At 34.6% G+C, this 5,827-nt stretch overlaps 1 pseudogene; it reads left to right on the forward strand.

The window, feature by feature from the left end:
• Positions 1-2,462: 2,462 nt before the first annotated feature.
• On the forward strand, positions 2,463-4,321 carry LOC104993598 (annotated as a pseudogene).
• The last annotated feature ends 1,506 nt before the right edge of the window (positions 4,322-5,827 follow it).

Here is a 5,827-nt window from a genome sequence, read left to right on the forward strand (position 1 = left end):
TTGCCAAAGTTAATGCTGCAATAATGGATCCCTGGAGCTTGGGAAAATATAAACATAAACCAGCATGCTAGGCCCACAACTAATAAGAGACAAAAGAAAAGTTCTTCAATGATGCTTTAGGGGATACTTCTCATAATTCTCAGCAGAGGAGGTAGGAACACAGTTTGGAGGTATTGAGATGTCAGTAGTAGAAAGAGAATAGAGTCATTTAAAAATAGAAATGATTGTAGTAATATTAGTTTTTGAGTCTTATTTTTATTAGATTGTTAGGTTTCACTGATTTCTAATAGCTTTGTGCTAGGAAACATAGAGAAACAGGCCCTGTTGGGTTATTTTATGTGGAAAATTGAGTAAAATTAGTGTTGGGTATAGTGACAGAGAGGTCTCCAATGATAATTTCAGAAATGTTCCAATCATCCTGTGACTTTTAGTCTATCTATGAGTGATGGTTAAAAAGAGCATGTAGGGAAATCAAGGCACAAATACACAAGGTAGACATAAAAGTTGGAGAATAATATAAGGCTGTGGGGTGATAAATAGAGCACCACCAATGAATTGTAGTAGGCACAGGAATGGCTATAAATAAGTGCCATAGAATATGCTCCCCTAGTCCATGGAACTTACTTCCTTTCTATCAGCCATCTCTGAAAGACTGATTCCTTTTGAAAGTCTTTTCTGGGTAATTGAAAAATAAAGGACAGAAACTGCTAATTCCTTATAAAAATGAATTTTCAACATTTAGTTCATTCAATGTCCATTCTCAAACATCACATGAAACTATTCTCTGGTGACAGTGGTATATTAAAAAAAAATCTAACAGGGAATGAAGGAGTAAAGGAAGTATAACTGACTTATTTTTCCTTACAGACTTTCTATTGTCTTTAGCTCTCACACTTCTAACATTCTGTGGACAAATAATCTACTGCATAAGACTCATAAATGGGAACTGAGGAGATAAAATAAATTACATTGTTCAGGGAATAACATGGTGGTTTGTTTTGTTAGATATCTAATTATGCATGAAAGTATTTGGAAAAAACAGAGTTTTAGTAAGAGTAGTAATAATAATAATAATAAAAGCAATGGTAGGGTATCAGGAGAACTTGGGTCTGGTTAATGTTCTATAACTTCTTGGTTGTGTGACACATTAACACAATTATAACTTTGCAGTGTGATCTGATAGATTGTGAGCTAAATCTCTGTTCCCAGATTCTCCAAATAAGGTTTAAAATTCCATCATCTCTTTCATGACTTTACATTATGCCTTTAGCAGATGCCATCTTTAAAAAAATAAAATATTTAGTCATCAATTCATTAAACAAATAGTTCTTAAGTATCAATTTGTATTTATGTTATGGGAAATATAAAACTGCTCCTAAGGCATTCACACTCTGATATATGAGAAAGTGGAGGCTGCTACTTTCATGATACATCTCATACACAATAGAAAGTCACTAAACTAAGAGAAGGGAAAGTTCATGTCCCTCTTACCATTGGAGACAAGAGTAGTCAGAGGTCACACCTTCTATCTAAGTTTCAAAAATGAATAGAAAGTGCATAAGGTTTTCCAGGTGAAGGGGAAAGTACGAGTAAAAACTCAGAGGTGAGATACTGCAAGATGAGAAGACACAGAGTCTTGCTGTTTGTTGAAGAAGGCAAAGTGATTTACAATTATTTCAGTTAAGAACAGTACTCAACCTAAGATAGATATAATTTAAAAATGGATATGTAGTAACTAGATATATTAATTTAATTTATCAATAAATTAACACATTAATGAATGGATAAACCAATGAAAGTGATGACTTGTCTACTCAGTGTGCATGCTCTGTCACTAAGTCATGTCTGATTCTTTGGGACCCCATGAACTCTAGCCTGCCAAGATCCTCTGTCCGTGGGATTTACCAGGAAATCATTCTGAAGTGGGTTGCCATTTCCTTCTCCAGGGGAATCTTCCTGACCCAGGTATCAAACCTGCATCTCCTTCATGACACATGTATTCTTTACCACTCTGCCACCAAAGAAGTCCTGTCTACTTAGAGAGCATATCAAGTCTACCTATTAGCCTAAGGGTCACTCTGCTACACTCAGGTAGAAAAATGAAACATACTTTTGCTTCTCTTGAAATGAGAGAATGTGAAGAGAAAATATTCAAAGATGGTATAGATTAAGAAATATACCTTGAAAATGTAGGATCGACAGCTGGTCTCTGCAACTGAGCTACTTTAGGTAGAAGTTTTTCTTTTTGTATTCTTCTTTTGTGCCTTATATTTTCAACTATTTGGTTGCTTTGATCTTTTTATTACTTTAAAAATTCAAACTTGATTTTAGTTGAATTGTCAAAAGGATTTTCTCATCATTTAGTTAGGAGAAATTGGAGAAGCTGAAACTCCTTGAGGCCAGGTGCACCCAATGCAATATTGAGTTCTGTTGGAAATCCAGGTAAAATGTGAGTAGACACAATGGCTCATATTGAAGTAAGGTCCAATGTGTTTGATTTATTGTCTTTTGAAGTTTGAAACTACAATTAGAGCAGAATCAGAGAATTATCTTAGCAGAATGGTAGGTATTTAGTAATATCAATGGCCAACCTGACTGTAATAACTTTGTGTTTCTCTAGAGTCACTTAAATATACTAAAATCCCATCCAACTCTCTTCTATTAAGTGTTTGAAATCGATTGATTAAGGGGAAAAGATGTACTTAAGTCAATACAATATTGTCTCTGTAAATGCATGCAAATAGGAATTGGGTATGCATGTTGGTCTGGTAGTTGTTTTTTTTTAATAAAATAATAGGATTAAAAACTAAAACCTAAAGTAGATATATGTTTAAAGTATCTCCACAAGGAAGCTTAAGAAAAACTAACACTACTACCTGAAAATTAAATAACATGTAGCAGAGGCTGACATTTACTAGAAGTTTACAGTGTGCATGTGCTCTGCTCAGTGCTTTAATTTTCATAAGAAAACTAGGAAAGAGGTATTATTAGTATTTTATGTTACACATTAAAAAGCTGAAGCACAAAAAATTACACTGATAATAAATGATAGAGTTAGGCTGACATGCAGGAAGTTTCAGACATTTCCATTCCCTAATTGCTATTTGAAGTAGGGAATGTGAAAATAATTCCCTAGACTTAAACACTAAGAAAGATGCAGAAATATCACTGGAAATATGTACTCTTGAGTTTTGGAAACAATTCCATGAATTGACATAGTCCATTGGGCATTTCCTACTAGCATCAGTCCTTATCCCTTCTCCTATTTCCTGCTCCTCAATCTATAGTGAAACTAACTATCTCCACCTTTCATGGCAAACACTGTTTCTTCATTTTTGATCTGTAGATCAATCTTGGGGAACAAGTCAACCAAGCTAATTATTCCTCTGTCACAGAGTTCCTATTGATGGGATTCTCCAACCTTGGAAAAATCCAGTTCATCCTCTTTGCTGTTTTTTCTGTGCCTGTATCTAATTATCCTGAGTGGAAACATCACCATTGCCACTGTCATCTGACTGGATTTCAGCCTCCACATACCCATGTATTTCTTCCTAGGGATCCTTTCCATCTCTGAGACATGCTATACCTTTGTCATTCTGCCCAAGATGCTCATAAATCTGTCGTCTCTGTTCAGAACAATCTCATTTATTAACTGTGCCACTCAGATAGTTTTCTTCCTTGGTTTTGCTGTCACTAATTGCATGCTACTGGGAATCATGGATTATGACCACTTTGTTGTCATCTGTCATCCACTTTGGTACTCTATCCTTATGAGCTGGCAAGTCTGTGGACAGTTGGCAGCCACTTGTGCTGTAATTGTTTTTTTTTTGTTTTGTTTTGTTTTCATTGATAGGCTTCCTCTTAGTTTTTTGAACTACCTTTCTGTCCCAGCAAGATTAACCATTACTTCTGTGGCATCTCACCAGTTATCTGCCTTGTCTGTACTGATTCCTATAATGAACTCATCATCTTCATTGGTGGAGTTTTAGCACTTATGGTCCCTATGACTTTTATCTGCATCTCTTATGGCTTCATTGTTCATACGATCCTGAGGATCCCATCAGTTGAAGGCAAGAGAAAAGCCTTCTCCACTTGTGCCTCACATCTTACCGTAGTCATTGTCCACTATGGCTGTGCCTCCTTTGTCTACCTGGGGCTGTCATCGAAGTACTCATCCAGCAAAGATAGACTTGTGACAGCGACCTACACAGTTGCAGCTCCATTGTTGAACCCCCTGGTGTCTAGCCTAAGGAAGAAAGATGTCCAGATGGCCACTCGAAAAGTGATTGGCAGAAGAGGATTTTATTCTGAAGCTCTGTAATGAGAATACTTCGTATCTACAAAATACTCTTTTCTGAGGATATACCAATAACTGTAAAAGTGATGACAATGTTGTCTTTCATTCACATAGCACTTTATAACCTCATAGTGAAAGCTTCTCCATGGTATTAATTTGATAGGTTTGGTGAAGTGCAATCTTAAACTTGGGGGTAATTATTAATACTATACATATTTGAAATGCTCTTAAACTTGAACAGAGAAGTATATTTTAAATTAATTTTATTGGAATATAGTTGTTTCCCAAAGTTTCTACTATACCAAAAATTGAATAAGCTGTATGTATACTTAGGTAAGAATAATTTTAGTCTCTTCCAGGAAGGATAAGTAACATATTGTGAATGGTAATTCAATATAGAAGGTTCAGTCATTACAAATTTTCAAGTTTAGAAAAACTTCAACAGGACTCTTCACAAAAAAATCGTTAAGAAAATGGAATAAATCTAGTTGAAATTTCATATAACCATGAGTTATCAGTGTTGAAAAGGACCCAAGTGTATCACTTCCAATTGCTCTGTCGTTGCAGGGATCTTACCTGCAGTATTTCTGCCTCTAGTTTAACCACTGTTAAATATCACTGTTATAAAGCTCCACTTTTATATACTGTCCTCCTTTTCATTACACATATTATTTCTGGAGATGAATATCCTGTATATAATTTTTCACTTCCACAGCAGCAATTTAAATATTTGAAGATGAATAATGTATGCTTTCCCTAAAACACCTTTAACCTAGCTGATAAATCCTGGTTATTTTTCTCTGGATTATTCTCAAGGTACTTTTCATTTCATTAACAGCATTCTTTGATAGAGTCACCAGGAAATGGGTATAATAATCCAGGTGACTTTGGATAATCCTCTCCCTAGTCCTTAAAGTTAATTTTATATTAATACATCGAGTTTCTTCCCTATAATTTTTCTATAAATTCTATTACATGTGTATTCTCTTCTGACCCTTATGTTTTTCAGACTAAAGGATTATATGTTATATATCCACAGTCCTTTAATTTTAAAGCATATTTTGATCAGTTTTGCTTAGCTGGATATTTCTTTTTCAATTATCACTAATCTTCTGTTCTCTGAAGAAGGTATTGTGCATATTCACACTTCCATTTAAAACAATTAACTGTTCTCCCCTCCCACAGCCCTCTCTGTCACTCTTTCCAAACACAATGTTACCTGATATTATTGCATCATACTTTAGAGGAAATGTAAGGTATCAACCAAAACACCCTCTTTTTTTGTCACTGCATTTGTAAATATACTTGTACCACAATTATTTTAATATTTTTCTAAATTCCTGTTGCAGTAGAAACAGTTCTTTTTAGCTTTCTCAAATACCTCTTCCTTTTCAAATTATCTGAATTTTGTCTATTTATTACTTATCAGTGTTCCCTGAGTCCCTCTACATGCAATTAGGTTTTCATTTTTTTAATCTTAGAAACAAGAATTGATAACTTGAAATAATGCAAATATATTTAAAATGTGAA

Source organism: Bison bison, unplaced genomic scaffold (genome assembly GCF_000754665.1).
Source record: "Bison bison bison isolate TAMUID 2011002044 unplaced genomic scaffold, Bison_UMD1.0 scf7180017864240, whole genome shotgun sequence".
Lineage (NCBI taxonomy): Eukaryota > Metazoa > Chordata > Mammalia > Artiodactyla > Bovidae > Bison > Bison bison.